At 39.9% G+C, this 12,189-nt stretch overlaps 1 non-coding gene across 1 annotated transcript; it reads left to right on the top strand.

Annotated features, from left to right (window-relative positions):
• Positions 1-9,562: 9,562 nt before the first annotated feature.
• On the top strand, positions 9,563-9,669 carry LOC126666458 (small nucleolar RNA R71). Its single transcript, XR_007637956.1, has one exon. It is a non-coding gene; the product is annotated as a small nucleolar RNA R71 (small nucleolar RNA).
• Positions 9,670-12,189: the final 2,520 nt, after the last annotated feature.

The following is a 12,189-nucleotide window of genomic DNA, read 5'->3' as shown; positions in this document are numbered from 1 at the left end:
GCACACTGTGGCGTCCGAGACACTTTGGACTCCCATGGCAACCTGAAAGCAACTTAAATGAGTCATCGGGTCGGATTTACCGTTATATCTGTCAATGGGCGGATATTTAAACTTATCTGGAAATGGGTCATCCCATATAGCCTTTGACAAAGGGCTAGCAATGCCACAGGTAGTAAAAGGTCGAGACTCTGCCTTGTGCCCTTTGTGCCTATCTAACTCGGCCTGGACCAGACGAGTAACCTCGTCATGCAAAGTTTTCTGATGCTGTGACGCTGCACCCGAGCTATGAACACTTTCTGCCCCGTTTCTCCTGACCGGTGGAGCTCCTGCTCTCGCGGTCCGCAGAGGATCTGCCTCCGGGTCTGGGTCTCCCCTCCCCAAACCAGCGTCTCCGCGCTGTGTCCCCGGTGGTAGATTCTCGTCTTGCACCCCCTCCCTTCGAGGAGGAGGAGGATCATTCCGACCTTCGTCTCTCGGAAAAGGGCGATCATGCCGACCTTCATCTCTCGGCAAAGGGCGATCATGCCGACCTTCGTCTCTCGGCAAATTAGTGTCACGATGATCTTCGCCTCTTAGTGCTTGGTGCTCTGTGGGACCCCTAGGTCTGGGTCGTGGGTGGTCGCTCCGACCTTCTTCTCTCGGAGGACGACCATCCTGAAACTCAGCAGCTTGGGGTGGAGGGACCACGGGGGTGGCCGAGGGATTATAACTTGGGTAATACTGGGACATGACTGCAAAGTGCATCTGCTGGGCCTGGTGTAGTTGAAGAGCCATGTATTCCAAATATTCTTGAGCTTGTAAGACCGCCGGAGGTATATCCTGCCCAGAAGTTGTTCCCGTTCCCGTAGCCACCACTGTTGCATCTACCGGGAAGTTGAGTTGAGTGGGAGACAGGGTATTGTGGAGGAAGCTCTGAGGCACGGTGGTTCCTGGCGTTGTTAGGTGGGTGTGACTTACATCTGAAGCAAAAGGGTTCGCCCTAGGATAGTTTTCCAATCCATATAAAGGCACAAATCCAGCTCCACTGCCGGAGGCCCTGGATCCTCCCACCTGAGCATTCGCCGGAGGAGTTAAGCCAGTGATCACAGAGGTCCGACCACTGGCAGAAACTCCACCAACCAAGTTGGTGTCCGTAGCCGTAGTACCCAGAGGGTCTACCCTGTCCAAAACAGGATCATCAGCCATTGTTTCTTGTCAAGATCTGATCAGCAACGTCAAGAGAACCAGAGTAGAACAGGGGAATACAAAACGTTTTCCCACAGACGGCGCCAAATGATGAATCACCAAACTAAATCCGAGCTTTACGACCTGCACACCACAAGCAAACAGAGGTCAGAAGGAACTCCGGTGGGGGTCACCGGACGTTCACTCCGACGCTCAAGTAAGGTTTTGAAGTAGAGGAAGAAGAAGAAGAGAAAAGAGTGTGTTTTCAGTAGAGAAAAAGAAATTACCTAGGGTTTGTCCTTAAACCCTCTATTTATAGTTAGGGTTTAAGGACAAACCTGCCTTGCTGGCAGGCTGTGAGCCCAGTGGTCCCAGAATTCGGTTATGCTCACGTGGGAGAATATCCCTGCAGGTGGCGTTATTTGTTAGGTGTGTCAGAGGGAACATTCCTCACGTACCTGTCAGAAGATCTTCTGTGGTCCCAGGATCCGGTACACGAGTGAGCGCTTCTGGGCAGGACCTCGGAGCCCGGTCAAGCCTTGAAGCCCGGATAACTTGGGAGTCAAGTTATCATGGTTCTTGTATCTGGGAGTAGCTCAGATCTCGGACTAGATGGTCCAGTCTTTCGGGTTTAGGAGCTCGGAGCTCGACCTGGGTCTGGGTTGAGCCTAGTTCAGAGCCCGGATAGGATTCTTGGTCCGACCTTATCAGGCATGATTGTCTCGGATGATGTTTGAATTCCCATCGATCCGGTGACCCCCCAAGTCATGTGCTCTATGATTTCGAGAAGGTCGGACATTGTTACCAGGTCGGTGAAATGCTTGACTTAGTGATGTTCGTTCCTGGCGAGGTTGCTTCGCCCCTACTAGATGTGCTACGTTATCAATTCTCCTTATTTTCCTCCTCCACATTCTCCGCTCCCTCATTAACCTCCTCCTCATTTGCTTCCTCCTCCTCATTTTTCTTCCTCCTCCTCGAGCTTTTCATCCGAATCCTCCTTGGATGAGTCCGAGTCTAGATCCGAATCTCTTTCGGAGGGAGGTTCTTGGAAGATTTCATTTAAGAAATCCTCGGGTTGGTGGGGGAGGTCTTGCAACCATTCATGCGCATCTTTTGGTGCGTATGGGATCCACATTGGCTCAGTTTCATAATGAGGGTCGTAAATGGAAGGGTCGTAGGTATCATCATTTTCCGACTCGGAGTCGCTATGTGAGTAATAACTCATGAGTGCAAGGTTATTGTCTATTTGGTCTAGAGGATAAGTGTTGAGAAGAAAGACTAATGAACTACCTATATTTATAGGGTTTAAAGTCTAAAAATTTATTAGGGTATTACTGTAATGAAAAAGGAAAATAAAAATGCAATAAGGTACTGAAATTCATATTGAACATGATTAAGATAATAAACTAAAATAGGAAGTCAATTAAGAAGCTAATTATGGTGGGAAATGAAATTAGAAAAAGGAAATTAGACAAAACAATCAAAATAGAAAAACTTCCTAATAGACTAAATATGTTTCCCTTATTGGTTTGAAGAAAAGATTCAAAACTAACATAGAAGACTTATATGTAAATCTTTATTTGATTTTCTTAATTCTGATTTTTAATGAAAATATGCACATCAATTAAAAAAAATCGAAAACAAATATTGTTTTTTTATGGATTTCATTGTCTCGGGCCGGCCCTCGACATCAGGACGGCTAGGGGAGGGCTGAGCCTCTGCACATTTTTGGATGATAAAAACTCGTCTTTGCAAACATCGGCCGCCCCTTGGCCGGCTCACATAACCAGGTCGGCTGGGGGCCGGCTGAGGGGTTGAATAAAATTTTTCAAAAATCGAGAAAAAGTAAAATTTTGCGAAAAATAAATTGCAAATCTCTCGGGAATGCCTCCCGAGTGCGCTTGTTTAACGTACAAAGCTCGACTGCATGGTTGAATCACAAAGGAGTGGTGAATGTAATTTGCTCCACCATTTTGTCGGCCAACGGTCCGAGATAGGGTTCGCACCTATGGCCATTGACCTTGAAAATTTCCCCTCGTTTGCTCTCTAACTCAGATGCTCCATGCTCCGGCACACTTTTTACTTTGAACGGGCCATTCCATCGCGATTTAAGTTTTCCTGAGAACAACCTTAATCGTGAGTTGTAAAGCAAAACCAATGCACCTACCTCGAAAACCTTGGGGTTTATGTGCGCATCGTGCCATCCTTTGTTTTCTCTGTGTAGAGCTTGACGTTCTCATAAGCCATGAATCGAAACTCGTCCAATTCATTTAACTGATACATTCGCTTCTTGCCCGCAGCTTTCAAATCGAATTTCAACTTCTTTATCGCCCAATATGCACGATGTTCGAGTTCAACTGGGAGGTAGCACACTTTTCCATAGACTATGCGAAACAGAGACATTCCAAGAGGCGTTTTAAAAGCCGTACGGTATGCATATAATGCATCGTCTAACTTTAGTGACCAATCCTTTCTTGTGCCATTCACTGTTTTCTCGAGAATTCGTTTCAACTCACGATTTGATTCTTCAACTTGCCCGCTTGTCTGAGGATTATATGGGGTAGCGATGCGATGGTAGACATTGTACTTCTTCATTAAGGCATCAAATTGCCTATTGCAAAAATGAGATCCACCATCCCTTATTATGGCCCTCGGAGTGCCAAATCGATTCATCAGGCGCTTGAGAAACTCCAACACCACTTTTTCATCATTTGTGGGCAAGGCCTCTGCCTCTAGTCATTTGGAATCGTAATCCACACATACCAAAATGTATTGCTTTTCAAAAGACACCGGAAACAGCCCCATGAAATCAATCCCCCATACGTCGAAAATTTCTACCTCTTGGATGAAAGTCAAGGGCATCTCATATAGTTTAGAGATATTTCCAACTCGTTGGCATCTATCGCAATGATTCACAAAATCCTTTGCTTCTCAAAAGAGTGTTGGCCAAAAGAATCCGCTCTCAAGCACGCGAGCCGCGGTTCTTGCCGTACCATAATGCCCCGCATAAGATGACTCGTGGCAATAACTAAGGATGGGTATCATCTCGTTAAGAGGCACACATCGTCTTAGCATTCCATCCCCACATACCTTGAAGAGGTATGGTTCATCCCAGAGAAACCTTTTTACATCACTTTAAAACTTTTTCCTCTGATGATAAGACATGTCAGGTGGCATAATATTTGAAGATAAATAATTTGCAATGTCTGCATACCACGGTGTCTCCACCTCAGAAATCATCATAAGCATTTCATCTGGAAACCTCTCATTGATTTCCACTCCTAACGGTATAGGTTCAGGAATTTCTAACCTTGAGAAATAGTCACCTACCACATTTTCCGTCCCCTTTTTGTCTTTGATTTCGATGTCAAACTCTTGCATGAGTAGCACCCATCAAATTAGTCTCGGCTTTGCATCTTGTTTTGCAAAGAGATAGCGCAATGCGGCATGATCTGTATAAATGACAACTTTGGAGCATAGCAGATATGATCGAAACTTATTCAATGCAAATACCACGACGAGCATTTCCTTCTCAGTAGTGGTGTAGTTTAGCTGAGATCCTGCCATTGTTCGACTTGCATAATAAATCACATGCACTTTCTTATCCTTTTTGTCCCAAAACACATCCTAAAGCTTGATCACTCGCGTCGCACATTAGTTCAAAATGTAGCTCCCAATCTACGAAGAGATAATCGGTGCCGAGACTAGTGCTTCCTTTAACTTTTTCAAATGCTAGCAAACACTCATTAGTGAAATCAAAAGGAGCATCTTTAACAAGAAAATTAGTAAGAGGTCTAGAAATTGAGGAAAAATCTTTGATAAAGCGACGATAGAAGCCGGCATGCCCTAGAAAGGCATGGACTCCCTTAATAGTGTTTGGCGGTGGAAGTTTCTCGATCACCTCCGTCTTTTCTCTATCCACCTCAATGCCATCCTTCAAAATTTTATGGCCTAAGACTACTCCTTCTTCCACCATGAAGCGGCATTTCTCCCAATTTAGCACTAAATTTGTCTCTTCACATCGTGCTAGAACTCGATTGAGATTCTTTAAGCATCCCTCAAAAGAATTTCCAAACACTGAGAAGTCATCCATGAAAACATTCATAACATCCTCCATCATGTGAGAAAATATGGAGGTCATGATGTTGCTGGTGCGTTACAGAGACCAAACGGCATCATGTGATATGCAAATATTCCAAAAGGACAGGTAAAAGTTGTTTTCTCTTGGTCTTCCGAAAAAATGAGAATTTGGTTATCAAGAAAACAATTGAAAGCGTGGCCCGCTACCCGATCTAACATTTGATCAATAAAAGGTAACGGGAAGTGGTCTTTCCTCGTCTCTGTATTCAACTTGCGGTAGTCAATACAGACACGCCACCCCGTTACTATGCTTGTGGAGATTCGCTCCCCCTTGCTGTTCTCAATCACCGTCATACCCCCTTTTTTTCGGAACACATTGAATGGGACTTACCCATGGGCTATCAGAAATGGGGTAAATAATTCCAGCATCAAGTAATTTCACAATCTCTTTGTGAACTACTTCTTTCATGTTTGGATTGAGCCTCCTCTGTCGCTGTGCTGAAAACTTGGATTCATCCTCAAGATGAATTTTATGCATCACCACCGATGGGCTAATCCCACAGATATCAGAAATTTGTCGTCCAATTGCCAAAATATAATTTTTGACGACTTGAATCACTTGCTGCTCTTGTGATTCTGTCAATTTGCTTGAGATTATAATTGGCAATGTACTATTTTCTCCTACGAATGCGTACCTCAGATGAGATGGAAGTGTTTTAAGCTCCACTTTTGGTGGCTTATCAGAAGATGGTGGTGTTACCCTCTCATTTCTGATTAACTCCTTGGGTGTAGGTTCATCCTCTTCAGGATCTTCTCCCTCTTCCTGTTCAGTTGGTTCTTTAGAGGTGAAAGATACCTCTGATACTTGTGCAGATTCAACTCCCCCCTCTGCTTCACATATCTTAGAAGAGATATGGAGGGAATTTGATACTGTCAGGTGTTCTATAATCTTGTCCCCGTCTGAACACTTAGTGTATTGGACGAAATCTGTACCTGAAAGATTGAAATCGATTAGGTTAGTCTCACTACCTTGGTTTATTGCTTCCATATTCCTCTTGAGTTGTTTGGACACCATTTCAACAAATACATCAACTCGCATGCATCCTTCCTCTTCGGTAGAATTTCGCATCAACTTTTTCATGTCAAATTCCACACTTTTTTCGTCAATCCTCAAAGTCAACTTTCCAGCATGAACATCGATTAGCGCCCTTTCCGTATTCATGAAAGGACGCCCAAGAATCATGGGGCAGTTTTTATCAATTGCATAATCAAGAATGAAAAAGTCTACTGGAAAGATGAACTTATCCACTTTGACTAGAACATCTTTGACCACTCCATATGGTTTCTTGATTGACTGATTGGCCAGTTGGAGTACCATCGAAGTTTGTTTCACTGATTTGATTACCAAACAAATTTCCGAAAAGAAACAGAGGCATTAAATTGATACTTGCACCCAAATCACATAAACAGTTCACAGAATTTAAATTGCCAATGGTGCAACGAATAGTAAAACTCCCTGGATCTTTCAGTTTTTGGGTAAATCACTCAAAATGATTGAGCTGCAGTTTTTAGTCACTGAGATAGTGCCTTTATCTTCCCAACTCCTCTTGTTCATAATTATGTCTTTCAGAAACTTTGCATATTGAGGCATTTCTCGCAAAGCATCCGCTAGACATATGTTGATTTGGAGATTCTTGAAGATTTCCAAAATTTATGAAATTTATGGTTGTCTGGCGTTTTTTTGAGCCGACTCGGAAACAGTATCTTAGACACATATGGAGGAGGTGGTGGTGGTTTAACATCAGGAGTTGCATCCTCGACTATTACCTCCTCGCCTTCCTTTGTATTGCTTGAACTCACTTCGTTAACATTTGGCTCATCATTGACTTCTATAGGCTTCTTACCATGTGGATAATTAAGAGCCTTTCCGCTCCTAAGCTCAACAGCCTTAACTTGCTCTTTGGGATTTGTCTCTATAATGGAAGGTAGACCACCCTGGTTTCTACCTTGGATAGAGGTTGCCAATTGTGAAATTTGTAACTCGAGATGATGGAAGGCAGCTGCTTGATTTTTATCTTTCTATCGCGCTTCCGCTTTAAACTTCTCAAATTGCTCAAAAATTTTATAAAGCTTGCTTCCGTCATCTTGATTCCTGTTTGAGAGGAGGGTTTTGTGGCCTACTACCATAATTGTTAGAAATAAAATTACCTTGATTAGATTAGTAGCGGTTCCCTGAAAATTGGAACTTCCTGCATTTGCTTGAGTATTTGCATTGTTTGGACCTGAATGATTCGTATCTTTCCAAGTAAAATTCAGATGATTCCTCCATCCTGGATTATAAGTGTTAGAATATGGGTCATTCTGTTGTCCAGCAACGTAATTTACCTGCTCATTTGTGGCATGTTCTCAAACTAAGCATTCTCCTCCCGAGTGGCTAAAATCTCCATAAAATTCACATCCTGCTTGTGTTGGGTTTTCTAAGTTCATAACGCAGCGGAATTTCAAAAATTTATATAAAACCCAAACCAAGATCCATGTAATTCGATTTAATAGATTAATAGCAGAATAAGTGCTTACTTGTATGTCGAATTCAACAGCAATGTAGGAAGGAAGGAGGTGGTTCACTTTGGTGATACCTGGCCTCGGATCGAGAACGCCTCCAAAAGAATGCGTCATGTACGAGTATCCACACGAACAGACCTTAGCCAAAACTAGTGCTTGTGTGCTAGCACTATTGCTTCACAAGCAATTTCGAATTTTTAGTGATTTAGTGAATAATGAATTTTTAGTGATTTAGTGAACAACACTAGGGTTTGAGACAAATTCGAATTTCAATCTCATTGCAATTCTACAAGTTTATGTTTATCAAAAACTCCTCTTTTGATAATCATCCATATATATTAATTACTATATTTATTATTTTTCAAAAAATAATAAATTAAGGAAAACACTTATCCTTAAATTTCGAATTAATATATATTTATTAATATATATACATTACGAATTATATATATATATATATATATATATATATATATATATATATATATAGATATATATAATAATTAATCACTTAATCATATTGGGCTTGTACAACCCAGAACTGTTTTGGGCCTGTTCTTAGTGTGCGACCCTGTAGGTTCATATAACGTTGGCAGTAGGCCCGAAATCCCTATTTCAGCCCACAAGTCATAAGTGGCCTCTAGCAAGACATTATGACTACCCAAGTTATACAAATATCGACAATCCGATTTAACCATTTACAATAATATTTTAATCCCTTTGTCTCTCGATATCCAGATTGAATATAAGGCATAGTCCTGTCATCCTTATAATATTCAATCATTAGTTTCTTGAATCTAAGTAGACTTAAAATGATAACTCTTTATCAATTCATTTAGCATGGCCATGCATTTCCTTCAGTCTATCTTCTTCTAGGGGCCCATAGATATCTTACTCAAATAAATGAGGGACAAATTCCTTCTCAATCACTCAAATTTCTCACATAGTTACTTTCATATCCAATGACAATCTATTCCATTATCCTGTTAAAGATAATGTAAGACTGTATCAAAATATGAAATAGCTATGTAGAAATCCATGATGATTTCAAGGTCAAAGGATTATACTAATAGAACTGTAATGAGAATTACTTATGACAGTGATCTATGTAGTATTCTCACAGTGGGTCATCCAGTGCCTTATTTCTCAAATAGCACCTATGATTTGACTGAATATCTCATATACATGATTAGTAAAACATAATCATCAGTCAACATCATACTAGTCTCAATGTTCTATTAAGACTAGGGATAGATGGTATATAATTCTTTTATTAAACCTAAGGGTTCTACTATCAAGTCACATACTTGATGACCTTAGAAAAAAATTAACCATTCAAGTATTTTAATCATTAATATAAAATGATAAAAACTGCCAATCAATAAATAACAAAATGATAAAGTCAAAACATGGTCAAACATGATTGACCTAGTGCATATCACTAACTGCTTGCACTGCTGCTATCAGAGCATTCCTTTGTCTTTTATACAAATCCACTTGAGCTTGGAGGGCAGCGTTCTTTGTTTTCATCGCCTCCAACTCTTGGATCTGCTCTAAGGTCATCATGCCCCTTTAATTTGATTATCTTAGCCTCTCAGTAGGCCAAGAACTGCTATTTGTAGCCAACTCATCTAGCAAAGCTAGAGCTTCTTCATACGTCTTCCTCATTATTGAGCCTCCTGAAGCTGCATCAATAGTAGGTCTAGTATGCTCATTAGTACCATTATAAAATATCTGAATTAAATGTTCCTGTTGGAGGTGGTGATGTGGGGAACTTCGTTGAAGTTCATTGAATCTCTCCCACGTTCCACATAAAGCCTCTCCATCATGTTGAAAGAAATTTATAATTTCTTTCGTCACTCTTGCCGTCTTCCCCAAAGGAAAGTATTTGTTGAGAAAATCTTGTGCAAGTTGTCTCCACGTTGTGATGGAATTGCTAGCTATAGACTGAATCCATACTCGTGCCTTATCTCGCAAGGAGAATGGAAACAATCGAAGCTTGATTTGATCCTCCGTCACGTTGGTAATCTTGAACGTATTGCAAACCTCCAAATTTTTTGATATATGCGCATTTGAATCTTCACTAGGCAAACCATAAAATTGGCATCGATTCTCAAGTAGAGTAATCGGGCTAGTTTTCATCTCAAAAGTGAATAGGTAGTGCAAAACATCCAAAATTAGCATGATCAACATCTGGTAAAAAGAATTCACCCAAAGTGCGTCTTTGAGGTGCTTGCTGTTGTTGTCTGTTTCGGTTCCTTTTTGCCTTTATTGAACTGGTGCTACCTCAACATTTTGTGGATGATGAGGCGGAATCATATCAACGTTTGCAAATGGCGGGACATGCCCGTCATGATGTCTAGCTTCATCCCCCATAGTATCTGATTTTTGGGATGACTTTCGAATACTTCTCTCGAAACTGGTGAGGTCCTGTTGAAAAGGTTCTAGCGGAAAGTTTGGATCGCCGTGTATTGTGCATACACTTTGACCAAATTTTCTGCATAAAACAAAAACAACACTACCACAAATAAAATTCAATAAAATAAAGTAAATAAAAATAAATGCTAACACACCCAAGAATTGACTCTTAATCTATTAAATACGCAATTGTCCCCGGCAATGGATCCAAAAACTTGTTGATGCTTAACCGCAAGTGACGGTTTCGCACAAGTAATATAATCCCGAAGTACGTATATCGATCCCACAGAGACAATGGATTTAACGACTAATTTTGAGAATTCTTTTGACCGGTTAGCTACGAAAATGGGTTGAGAGTTTGTGACCAAAATAAGTAAAAGTAACCAAGTAACAAATAAATTAAGTAATTAAAATCAATAAAGTAAAAATTATTTAAAAGATAATTTTTGGAAATAATAGGAGTAAAGGGTTCAAGGGTTGATAACTCCGAATAAGAATATAAATTCATGAACAATGAATATCTTGGTGATTATCTAGAATCGAGCTATTCTAAAATATCGAATCCCGCTCACTCGAGTCTCAAAGACCGAAATGATCACAATTCAGTTGTATTGCCAAAATTATAGTTCTGGCTAGTCTAAAGCATCCATAGCTCTCTCTCGAGTTACCACAGATAAAAATAAACAAATAACCAGTCAATAGGCAAATTACTCACTCTCGTGTTATAATGAAGAATTATTTACACTCTATACCATAATAAGGTAAAATATTTACAGACATGCTACCCTATTCTTTCTCTTTACAAGAGTGTTTTTCATATTTCTAAATATACCAACTTTATCTTTTTATTACAAAAAATACAACCTTATTTCTATTATTAACAAAAATTATTTCCTTTCTTTACACTTCATCTTCTTTATCTTCTATTTCTATCAACCCTAATTTATTTTCTTATTTTCTTCCATTAACACACATCCACCATTATTCTACCGCCACTGCCGCTCTCACCTAACGCTGCCGCTCTTGCCTCACGCCGCCGCGCTCCCTCACGTCGCCGCCGCCGCTCTCCTCCCACGCCGCCGCCGTTCTCCTCCACGCCGCCGCTCTCTTCCCATGCTGCCGTTCTTCTCCCACGCCGTCGCAATCGCTCCACCCGCCGCCATCTCGGATCCTCCTTGTCGATTAAATATGAAATCGGATCTAAAAATATCAGATCTGAAATTTCAGATCTTAATTTGTTTTTTTTTAAATTGTATACAATATGTATTATATACGGATTATATACGGCTTTAACTTCATCTTCTCCGATTTTCAGAGATACTCTCATTCTTAGATCTGATTTTTCAAAAAAAAAACGTATATAATTCGTATTATATACGGATTATATACGGATTATATACAAAACTGCATTTTTATATACGAAAATTTATATAAAAACTGCATTTTTGTAATTATTTTTTGAAAATTTATACTTTTGTAATTATTTTTTATATTTCTGTTAGAAAATAATGCAAGTAATATCTTTGCAAATATTTTCATTTTTCCCAGTATTTGTTAAACAATCTCTATAATGAACCTAGTCAAATGATTAAATGATATTTATTAAGCAAACTCTTAAGAACACGTATTCATTAACTCACTCTCATGTTATTAATTCATACGTTGTTGATTAACTAATCTATTTTAACTAAGCTCCCTCGAGTCAATGATTAAAATATAGGGCAATGAATGAATTGATCAAAAACACTCAAGCATGAAGAATATTAATCAACACCAAATTTTAACACCTATTAATTAATCGATAATTAACTCATTCTCGTGTTATTAAAAACCAATTAACCAACTAAATTGTGATTGTGAAGCAAACTCGAGATTACTTAAATTCCAACCCACTCTTGTGGCGTTGTCCTTTATGTTTCCGATTATTTAGATCTATTTAATAAACAATTTCTCAATTAGTTAACT

The sequence above is a fragment of the Mercurialis annua genome, linkage group LG1-X, assembly GCF_937616625.2.
Source record: "Mercurialis annua linkage group LG1-X, ddMerAnnu1.2, whole genome shotgun sequence".
NCBI classification, from domain to species: Eukaryota; Viridiplantae; Streptophyta; class Magnoliopsida; order Malpighiales; family Euphorbiaceae; genus Mercurialis; species Mercurialis annua.
This window is presented reverse-complemented; position numbering and strand designations above follow the sequence as displayed.